The sequence below is a fragment of the Mustela putorius genome, unplaced genomic scaffold (genome assembly GCF_011764305.1).
Source record: "Mustela putorius furo isolate JIRA1106 unplaced genomic scaffold, ASM1176430v1.1 tig00537341_pilon_pilon_pilon, whole genome shotgun sequence".
NCBI classification, from domain to species: Eukaryota; Metazoa; Chordata; class Mammalia; order Carnivora; family Mustelidae; genus Mustela; species Mustela putorius.
This window is the reverse complement of record NW_025422463.1, coordinates 1-12,578: the sequence shown is the minus strand read 5'-3', so window position 1 is coordinate 12,578 and position 12,578 is coordinate 1.

Below are 12,578 nucleotides of genomic sequence, written 5' to 3'. Positions count from 1 at the left end.
ATGAACATTTGCATAGTTTTCACCTTTTCACTATTATGAACACCATTGTGCCATCAACTTTTCTTAACAAATATTTGAGAATCTGGTTTGAGTTCTTTGGGTATTTACTAATTTTCTAATTGCTGGATCATATGGTAATTCTATGCTTAATTTATCGCAAAACTGACAACAGTGTTTTGTCTTGAGCTGCACAATTTTATATTCCCAGTAGCAACATATTTATCCATATTCTCAACAATGCTTCCTATTATTCATTCTTTTGATTATAGCCACCAAATAGGTATGAATCAGATATCATAGTTTTGATTTGTACTGCCCCCTTGATTAATAATATTTAGCATCTTTTCCTGTGCTTATTGGCCATTTGTATATCTTTTTGGAGAAATGTCTAATTAGATCATTAGCCCTTTTAAAATTTGGGCTATCTATTGTTACTAGGATGTAACAGTTTTCACACATTCTGGATATAAATCTGGATCACATATGATTTATAAATACTTCTTCCATTTTGGAGTTAAGTTTTTACTTTCTTCATTTCTCTTGCCACACAAAGGTTTTTAATATTGATAAAACTCAGTTTATTTTACATGTGTACTTTTGATGTCATATCTTAGAAGCTGTTGCCTAATCCTAGAACATGATTTGTAGCTATGTTTTCTCCTAAAACATATAGCTTTAATTCTTATATTTATAAGAATTTTGAATTCCTAAATATTCTTAAAACAATTTTGAATAGCTTTTTGTACATGATGTATTGTAGAGTCCAGTTGCATTCTTTTATTTGTTGGTGACTTGTTATCCCAGCACCATTTATGCAAGAGACTCTCTTCCCCCATTAAATGATTTTGACACTCTTTTTGCAAATCAAGTGATCATACATGTGACTGTTTATTTTCTTACTTATTTTGTATTTATTATGTTTACTATGTTTATTCTAACATAAATATTCTAAATAAATTCTAAATATTCTAAAATAAATACTATGTTTATTCTAAAATATCTTTCAAATTTTTACTTTAAATTATCTTTCTAAAAAAATCTGTATGTTTATTCTCATGCCTTTGCCATACTATATATACTTTATAGTTCATTTTTTTAATTAATTTTTCATTTTTTATAAACATATATTTTTATCCCCAGGGATACAGGTCTGTGAATCACCAGGTTTTCACACGTCACAGCACTCACCAAAGCACATACCCTCCCCAAGGTCCATAATCCCACCCCTGTCCCCCAAACCCCCTCCCCCCAGGCAACCCTCAGTTTGTTTTGTGAGATTAAGAGTCACTTATGGTTTGTCTCCCTCCCAATCCCATCTTGTTTCATTGATTCTTCTCCTACCCACTTAAGCCCCCATGTTGCATCACCACTTCCTCATATCAGGAAGATCATATGATAGTTGTCTTTCTCTGCTTGACTTATTTCACTAAGCATGATACGCTCTAGTTCCATCCATGTTGTCGCAAATGGCAAGATTTCATTTCTTTTGATGGCTGCATAGTATTCCATTGTGTATATATACCACACCTTCTTAATCCATTCATCTGTTGATGGATATCTAGGTTCTTTCCATAGTTTGGCTATGGTGGACATTGCTGCTATAAACATTCGGGTGCACGTGCCCCTTTGGGTCACTACGTTTGTATCTTTAGGGTAAATACCCAGTAGTGCAATTGCTGGGTCATAGGGCAGTTCTATTTTCAACATTTTGAGGAACCTCCATGCTGTTTTCCGGGGTGGTTGCATCAGCTTGCATTCCCACCAACAGTGTAGGAGGGTTCCCCTTTCTCCACATCTTTGCCAGCATCTGTCATTTCCTGACTTGTTGATTTTAGCCATTCTGACTGGTGTGAGGTGATATCTCATTGTGGTTTTGATTTGTATTTCCCTGATGCCGAGTGATATGGAGCACTTTTTCATGTGTCTGTTGGCCACCTGGATGTCTTCTTTGCAGAAATGTCATGTCCTCTGTCCATTTCTTCATTGGATTATTTGTTCTTTGGGTGTTGAGTTTGCTAAGTTCTTTATAGATTCTGGACACTAGTAATCCTTTGTCTGATATGTCGTTTGCAAATATCTTCTCCCACACCCAAAACCATAAGATATCTAGGAATAAACCTAACCAAAGAGGCACAGAATCTATACTCAGAAAACTATAAAGTACTCATGAAAGAAATTGAGGAAGACACAAAGAAATGGAAAAATGTTCCATGCTCCTGGATTGGAAGAATAAATATTGTGAAAATCCCTATGCTACCTAAAGCAATCTACACATTTAATGCAATTCCTATCAAAGTAACATCCATCTTTTTCAAAGAAATGGAACAAATAATTCTAAAATTTATATGGAACCAGAAAAGACCTCGAATAGCCAAAGGGATATTGAAAAAGAAAGCCAACGTTGGTGGCATCACAATTCCGGACTTCAGGCTCTATTACAAAGCTGTCATCATCAAGACAGCATGGTACTGGCACAAAAACAGACACATAGATCAATGGAACAGAATAGAGAGCCCAGAAATAGACCCTCAACTCTACAGTCAACTAATCTTCGACAAAGCAGGAAAGAATGTCCAATGGAAAAAAGACAGCCTCTTCAATAAATGGTGCTGGGAAAATTGGACAACCACATGCGAAAAATGAAATTGGACCATTTCCTTACACCACACACAAACATAGACTCAAAATGGATGAAGGACCTCAATGTGAGAAAGGAATCCATCAATATCCTTGAGGAGAACACAGGCAGCAACCTCTTTGACCTCAGCCGCAGCAACATCTTCCTAGGAACAACGCCAAAGGTAAGGGAAGCAAGGGCAAAAAAGAACTATTGGGATTTCATCAAAAGCTTTTGCACAGCAAAGGAAACCGTTTTTTATTTTATTTTCAGCATAATAATATTCCTTTTTTGCACCACACTGGGTGCTCCATGCAATCCATGCCCTCTTTAATACCCATCACCTGGTTTCCCCAACCTCCCACCCCTTGCCACTTCAAACCCCTCAGACTGTTTTCAGAGTCCATAGTCTCTCATGGTTTACGTCCCCTTCCATTTTCCCACAACTCCCTTCTCCTCTCTAACTCCCCTTGTTCTCCATGCTATTTACTATGCTCCACAAATAAGTGAAACCATATGATAATTGACTCTCTCTGCTTGACTGATTTCACTCAGCATAATCTCTTCCAGACCCGTCCATGTTGATACAAATACAGCATCAGTAACGTGGCAGGATACAAAGTCAATGTACAGAAATCAGTTGCTTTCTTATACACTAATAATGAAAAGACAAAAAGGGAAATTAGACAATCAATTCCATTTACTATAGCACTAAGAACTATAAGATACCTGGGAATAAACCTAACCAAAGAGGTAAAGGATCTGTACTCAAGGAACTGCAGAACACTGATGAAAGAAATTGAAGAAGACACAAAAAAATGGGGAGACCATTCCATGCTCTTGGATCCAAAGAATAAACATTGTTAAAATGTCTATACTGCCTAGAGCAATCTATACGTTTAATGCCATTCCGATCATAACTCCACTGGTATTTTTAAAAGAGCTAGACCCAACAATTGCACTACTGGGTATTTACCCAAAGACACAGATGCAGTGAAAAGAAGGTCCAACTGTACCCCAATGTTTATAGCAGCAATGGCCACGGTCGCCAAACTGTGGAAAGAACCAAGATGCCCTTCAATGGATGAATAGATAAGGAAGATGTGGTCCATATACACTATGGAGTATTATGCCTCCATCAGAAAGGATGAATACCCAACTTTTGTAGCAACATGGATGGGACTCGAAGAGATTATGCTGAGTGGAATAAGTCAAGCAGAGAGAGTCAAGTATCATATGGTTTCACTTATTTGTGGAGCATGACAGATAGCATCGAGGACATGGGGAGTTAGAGAGGAGAAGGGAGTTGGAGGAAATTGGAAGGGGAGGTGAAACACGAGAGACTATGAACTCTGAAAAACAATCTGAAGGTTTTGAAGGGGTGGGGAATGGGAGGTTGGGGTACCAGGTGGTGGGTATTAGAGAGGGCATGGATTGCATGGAGCACTGGGTGTGGTGCAAAAACAATGAATACTGTTATGCTGAAAATAAATAAAAAATAAATTTAAAAAAAAAAAGCTGGAGCAAATGATCCAGAAATTTGCATGGAATTAGAAGAGACCCCAAATCGCTAAGGAAATGTCGAAAACAAAAATAAAACTGGGGGCATCCCAATACCTGATTTCAAGCTTTACTACAAAGCTGTGATCACCAAGACAGCATGGCACTGGCATAAAAACAGACACATAAACCGTGGAACACAGTAGAGAGCCCAGAATTCATTGTTTTTGCACCACACTGAGTGCTTCATGCAATCCGTGCCCTCCTTAATAACCATCACCTGGCTCCCCATACCTCCCACAGATTGTTTTTCAGAGTCCATAGTCTCTGATGGTTCACCTCCCCTTCCAGTTTCCCCCAACTCCCTTCTTCTCTCCATCTCTGCTTGTCCTCCATGCTTTTTGTTATGCTCCACAAATAAGTAAATCCATATGATAATTGACTCCCTCTGCTTGACTTATTTCATTCAGCATAGACTCTTCAAGTTCCCATCCATGTTGACACAAAAGTTAGGTATTCATCCTAATCATGGAGGCATAATACTCCATAGTGTATATGGACCACATCTTCCTTATCCATTTGTCCGTTGAAGGGCATCTTGGTTCTTTCCAGTTTGGTGAACTTGGCCATTGTTGCTATAAACATTGGGGTATACAGATGGCCCTTCTTTTCACTACATCTGTGTCTTTGGGGTAAATCCCCAGTCATGCAATTGCAGGGACATAGGGAAGCTCTATTTTTAATTTCTTGAGGAATCTCCACACTGTTTTCCAAATGGCTGCACCAACTTGCATCCCCACCAACTGTGTAAGAGGGTTCCCCTTTCTCCACATCCTCTCCAACACATGTTGTTTCCTGTCTTGCTAATTTTGGCCATTCTAACTGGTGTAAGGTGATATCTCAATGTGGTTTTAATTTAAATCTCCCTGATGGCTAATGATGATGAACATTTTTCCATGTGTCAGATATCTATTTATATGTCTTCATTGGAAAAGTTTCTGTTCATATCTTCTGCCCATTTTTTTATATGATTATCTGTTTTGTGTGTGTTGAGTTTCAGGAGTTCTTTATAGATCCTGGATATCAACCTTTTGTCTGTCCTGTCATTTGCAAATACCTTCTCCCGTTCCATGGGTTGACTCTTAGTTTGTTTCTTTTGCTGTGTAGAAGCTTTTGATTTTGATGAAGTCCCAAAAGTTTATTTTCGCTTTTGTTTTCTTTGCCTTTGGAGACCTATCTTGAAAGAAGTTGCTGTGGCTGATATTGAATAGGTTACTGCCTATGTTCTTCTCTAGAGTTATGATGGTTTCCTGTCTCATGTTGAGGTCTTTTATCCATTTGAGTTTATCTTTGTGTATGGTGTAAGAGAATAGTCGAGGTTCATTCCTCTACATATAGTTGTCCAATTTTCCCAGCACCATATATTGAAGAGACTGTCATTTTTCCACTGTATAGTTTTTCCTGCTTTGTCAAAGATTATTTGACCATAGAGTTTAGCTCCAAAAATTGAACAAGGAAGAAATTGACAACCTGCATAGACCAATATCTAGTAAGGAAATTGAAGCAGTGATCAAAAACCTCCCAAAAAACAAGAGCCCAGGACCTGATGGATTCCTAGGGAGTTCTACCAAACTTTGAAGGAGAACTAACACTGATTCTCCTGAAGCTGATTCAAATAAAGGAGCAGAAGGGAAATTTCCACACTTTTTATGAAGAGAGCATTACCTTGATCCCCCAAACAGGCAAAGACCCTACCAAAAAAGAGAATTTCAGACCAATATCACTGATGAATATGGATGCTAAGATTCTCAACAAGATCCTAGAAAACTCAGCACATTTAAAAGATTATCTACCCAGCTATATGTAGAAGAATGAAACTCCACCATTCTTTTACAATGTATAAAAGATAAACTCAAAATGGATAAAAGACCTCAACATGAGACAGGAATCCATCAGAACCCTAGAGAAGAACATAGGCAGTAACCTATTCGATATCAGCCACAGCAACTTCTTTCAAGATAGGTCTCCAAAGGCAAAGAAAAAAAACTGAAAATGAACTTTTGGTACTTCATCAAGATCAAAAGCTTCTGCACAGCAAAGGAACAGTCAACCAAACTAAGAGGCTACCCACGGAATGGGAGAAGGTATTTGCAAATGACAGGACAGACAAAAGGTTGATATCCAGGATCTATAAAGAACTCCTGAAACTCAACACACACAAAACAGGTAATCATATAAAAAATGGGCAGAAGATATGAACAGAAACTTTTCCAATGAAGACATATAAATAGATATCTGACACATGGAAAAATGTTCATCATCATTAGCCATCAGGGAGATTTAAATTAAAACCACATTGAGATATCACCTTACACCAGTTAGAATGGCCAAAATTAGCAAGACAGGAAACAACATGTGTTGGAGAGAATGTGGAGAAAAGGGAACCCTCTCACACAGTTGGTGGGGATGCAAGTTTGTGCAGCCACTTTGGAAAACAGTGTGGAGATTCCTCAAGAAATTAAAAATAGAGCTTCCCTATGTCCCTGCAATTGCATGACTGGGGATTTACCCCAAAGACACAGATGTAGTGAAAAGAGGGCCATCTGTACCTCAATGTTTATAGCAGCAATGGCCATGGTCGCCAAACTGTGGAAAGAACCAAGATACCCTTCAACAGACAAATGAATAAGGAAGATGTGGTCCATATACATGATAGAGTAATATGCCTCCATCAAAAAGGACGAATACCCAACTTTTGTAGGACATGGACAGGACTGGAAGAGATTATGCTGAGTGAAATAAGTCTATCAGAGAGAGTCAAGTATCATATGGTTTTCACTTATTTGTGGAGCATAACAAATAGTGGAGGACAAGGGAAGATGGAGAGGGAACGGAGTTGGGGGTAATTGGAAGGGAAGTGAACCATGAGAGTCTATGGACTCTAAAAAACAATCTGAGGGTTTGGAAGGGTGGGAGGTGGGAGGTTGGGGGAACCAGGTGGGGGGTATTAGAGAGGGCACGGATTGCATGGAGCACTGGGTGTGGTGCAATAACAATGAAAACTGTTACACTGAAAAGAATTTTTTTAAAAAGTGAAAGAAAAAAAAGATTATTCATCATAACCAGATGGGATTCATCCCAGGGTTACAAGGATGGTTCAACATTCTCAAATCAATGTGGTAGAACAAATCAATAAGAGAAGAGAGAAGAACCACATGGTCCTCTCAACTTATGAAGAAAAAGCATTGAACAAAATCCAGCATCCGTTTCTGATTAAAATACTTCAAAGTATAGGAATAGAGGGAACATTCCTGAACTTCATAAAATCTATCTATGAAAGACCCACAGCAAATGTCATCCTTAATGGTAAAAAGCTCACAGCCTTCCTGTTGAGATCAAGAACATGACAAGGATGCCCACTCTCACCACTCTTGTTCAACATAGTATTAGAAGTCCTAGCAACAGTTATCAGACAATAAAGAGAATTAAAAGATATTCAGATTGGTAATGAAGAAGTCAAACTCTCCCTCTTCACAGATGACATGATACTTTATATGGAAAACCCAAAAGACTCCACCCCAAACTACTAGAAGTCACAGCAATTCAGTAACGTGGGAGGATACAAAGTCAATGTACAGAAATCAGTTGCTTTCTTATACACTAACAATGAAAATACAGAAAGGGAAACTAAAGAATTGATTCCATTCACTATAGTACCAAGAACAATAAGATACCTGGGAATAAACCTAACCAAAGGGGAAAAGGATCTGTACTTCAGGAACCACAGAACACTCATGAAAGAAATTGAAGAAGACACAAAAAAGATGGAAGACCATTCCATGCTCTTAGATCAGAAGAATAAACATTGTTTAAATGTCTATACTTCTTAGAGAAATCTATAATTTTCATGCCATTCCAATCAAAATTCCACCAGTATTTTTCAAAGAGCTGGAGCAATGATTTTAAAATTTGTGTGAAATCAGAAGAGGCCACAAATTGCTAAGGAAATGTTGAAAAACAAAAATAAAACTGGTGGCATCACGTTGCTTGATTTCAAGCTTTACTACAAAGCTTTTATCACCAAGACAGCATGGTACTGGCATAAAAACAGACACATAGACGAGTGTAACAGAGTAGAGAGCCCTTATATGTACTGAGTTTTAATAAAATCACCTTTTACACCAAAGACATTTCAAGAATTCTTTCCTGAACATCAGCGCCAAACCCAGCCACTTTCTACATCAGTAACAGAGAAAAAGGGAAGAACTGTAGATGAGGCACAGACAAAACCCTGTAGTCATTTGTTTCCAAATAGCTTTTATTTTTTTTTTAATTTTTTAAGTGTGTTTTTTTTTCTGACACAGAGAGAGAGATCACAAGTAAGCAGGGAGGCACGCAGAGAGGGGTACGTGAAGTAGGCAGCCTGCTGAGCAGAGAGCCTAATATGGGGCTTGATACCAGGACCCTGAGTCCATGATCTGAGCAGAAGTCAGAGGCTTAACCTACTGAGCCACCCAGGCAACCTACCTCTCCAGATAGTTTTAGAAAACCATCAAAGAGAAACAACTTGCCACTCTCCTAAGAAACAACACAGGTAAAGTTAATGCCTGCCTTCTTCATAGACTAGCAACCTGAAATTATATATTAAGGCATTTTTTCTTTATTTAAATTTTAGTTACTTAACATACAGTTCAATATTGTGGGGAATAGAATTCAGTAATTCATCACTTATGTAAAACAACATCCCAATGCTTATCACAAGTTTCCTCTTTAATACTCATCACTGATCTAGCCTATCCCTTCCTGGGGGCTAGGAGGTTCTCTATTGTTTAGAGTACCTTGTGGTTTGTTTCCCTTTTCTTTTCCTTTCCACATTGCTATATGTTTATGTATTTTCTTTCTTAAATTCCAAAAATGACTGAGATCATATGGTTTTCTCTTTTTCTGTCTTATTTCCCTTAGTATTACATACTCTAGCTTCATCCATGTCATTGCACATCATAAGATTTTATTTTTTATGGCTGAGTAGTGTTTTATTGTATATCTGTATACCACATCTTTATCCATTCACCAGTCAATGGACATTTGGGCTCTTTCCATAGTTTGGCTAATGTTGCTACTGCTGCTACTACTGATATAAACACTGGGGTATGTTCTTCTTCAAATGTGAATTTGGGTAACTATGTAGTAATGCAATTGCTGGGTCTTAGAGTAGTTCCATTTTTAACTTTCAGAGGAAACTCCATACAGCTTTCCACAGTGGCCACACAAGTTTGCCTTCAAACAATGTAAGAGGATCCCCCTTTCTCCACATCCTCTCCAGAACCTATTGTTCCATGTTGTTAATTTGAGCTATTCTGATATGCATGAGGTTGGATTTAATTGTGGTTATTGTAATTCATAATGCCTGGCTGGGTTTGATTTTAAAAACACATACCTCCCTAGATGAGACTAGTTAAAAAGCAAAAAGGGAGTGTCTGGAAATCTAGGCCTCCTTTAGATTTTCTGGGCTGTAACAACCAGATCCCTGTTGCAGCTCAGTACACTCATCTGGGGAGTAAATGCTTGAATAAAGAGAAACATTTATCTTTGGAGGTCACACACTCTATGTACTCCCTGCTGCACATGCGTCACGAGCACAGCTTGTTCTATTCACGATACTCCCTATACCATTGTCTTATTACAGCTTCACATTCCTTCATGTTTTTCTTATTCTCTTGTATTGATAACATTCACAATAAAGGTGGAGGCAAAGCCAGGCTTAGAACTTTTGCCATTAGAGTATGTAGTCCTTGGGCCCTCTCCCTTCTTCTAAGGTGAATGGAGTAATCTTTTCATTTGTCACCTCAGGGTTTGCTGGCCAAAGCCAATAGTGGTTTTCACTTGTATTTTCCTGGTGATGAGTGATGTTGAGCATTTCTTCAAGCGTCTACTAGCCATCTAGATTTCTTCTTTGTAAAGGTGTCTATGTTTTCTACACATTTCTTAAGTAGATTGTTTGCTTTGAAGGTATTCAGTTTGATAACTTCCTTATAGATTTTGGATTCTAACCCTCTATCAAATATGTTTGGAAATATCTTCTCCCTTACATAGGCTGTCTTTTAGTTTTGTTCTTGTTTCCTTTGCTGTGCAGAAGGTTTTTATCTTGTTGAAGTCTCAAGTATTTTATTTTTGCTTTTATTTCCCTTGCCTCTGGTGATATGTCAAGTAAGAAGTTACTGTGGCCAAAGTGAAAGAGAATTCCATTTGTTTTTTCTCTAGGGTTTTGATGGTTTCCTGTCTCCTATCAAGGTATTTCAACCATTTTCAATTTATTTTTTCCTGTATGGTCCAGTGTCATCCTTTCACATGTTGCTCTCCCAAACACCTTGTGTTGAAGACACTGGTTTTTTTTTTTTTTTCCTCCCTACTTTGGATACTATTTCCTGCTTTGTTAAAGATTACTTGGTCATATAGTTGAGGGTGCATTTCTGGGTTCTCTATTCTGTTCCATTGCTCTATGTCTCTGTTTTTATGTTTTTATGTTCATGTTTTTCTTATTCCCTTGTAATGATAATATTCACAATAAAGGTGGAGGCAAAGCCAGGCCTATGAACTTTTCCCATTAGAGTGTCTGGACCAACTGATTAATTAATTAATTAACTATACTGACTAATGTTGACAGATTAGTAAGATAGCCTGAAGTCCAGAATCATGATGACTCAAGATTTTCTTTACTTTCTGATAATTGCTTTGCTCTTCAGAGTGTTTTGTGGTTCCATGCAAAACTTGGAATTATTTGTTCTAACTCTGTGAAAAATGCTGATGGTATAGTGATGGTATTTGAATGTGTATGCTTTGGTTGTAATAATGTTTATTTTTCCATCCCATGAGCATGGAATGCTTTTCTATTTCCTTGTGTCCAATTCAATTTATGTCATAACTGTTCTACAGGGGTTTGTTTTGACTTAACATATTTTTATTGTGTTTTACACAAATATAAAATTAGGTATGACTTCTTATATGTATTAAGTAATGACATAGTCATATTTTAAAAGTACATAAAGAGAAATACATAGCCATCCACACCTCCCTTAAAAAAATGGAAAAATCCAGAACACACCAGCTGTCTCTACACCTTAAAGAACTTGAGAATCAACAACAAATCAAACCAACTCCACACATAAGAAGGAAAAAATCAAGATTAGAGCCGAGATCAATGAGGTAGAAACCAGAGATACAGTAGAAAATATCAATAAAAATAGAAGTGTTTTTTTGAAAGAATGCAGTTGATAAACCGTTGACCACACTAATCCAAAAGAAAAGAGAGAAAGCCCAAATTCATAAAATTATGAATGAGAAGGGAGAGATCACAGCTAACACCAAGGTGGTAGAAACAATCATCAAAAGTTATTGTCAATAGTTACATGCCAATAAGCTAAGCAACCTAGATGAAATGGATGCATTCCTGGAAAACTATACACTCCCAAAATTGAACCAGGAAGAAATTGACAACCTGAATAAACTAATATCTAGTAAAGAGATTGAAGCAGTGATCAAAAACCTCCCAAAAAACAACAGCCCAGGATTTGACGGGTTCTCTGGGGAATTCTACCAAACTTTCAAAAAGAAATAACACCTACTCTCCTGAAGCTGTTTCAAAACATTGAAGCAGAAGGAAAATTTCCAAACTCTTTCTATGAAACCAAAATTACCCTAATCCCCAAACAAGGCAAAGACCCTACCAAAAAGGAGAATTTCAGACCAATATCACTGATGAATATGGATACTAAGATTCTCTACAAGATCCTAGAAAACAGGATCCAGCAGCACATTAAAAAGATTATGCACCATGACCAGGTGGGATTCATCCCTGGGCTACAAGGATGGTTCAACATTCGCAAGTCAATCAATGTGATAGAACAAATTAATATGAGAAGAGAGAAGAACCACATGGTCCTCCCAATTGATGCAAAAAAAGCATTTGACAAAATCCAGCATCCATTCCTGATTAAAACGCTTCAAACTAGAGGGATAGAGGGAACATTCCTCAACTTCATCAAATCTATCTATGAAAGACCCACAGCAAATACCATCCTCAATGTGAAAGAGCTTGCAGCCTTCCCATTGAGATCAGGAACATGACAAGGATGCCCACTCTCACCACTCTTGTTCAACATAGTATTAGAAGTCCTAACAACAGCAATCACACAACAAAGAGAAATAAAACGTATCCAAATTGGCAAGGAAGAAGTCAACCTCTCTCTCTTCAAAGATGACATGATTCTTTATGTGGAAAACCCAAAAGACTCCACCCCCAAACTACTAGAACTCATACAGCAATTCAGCAACGTGGCAGGATACAAAGTAAATATACAGAAATCAGTGGCTTTCTTATACACTAACAATGAAAATAAAGAAAGGGAAATTAGAGAATTGATTCCATTTACTCTAGCACCAAGAACCACAAGATACCTGGGAA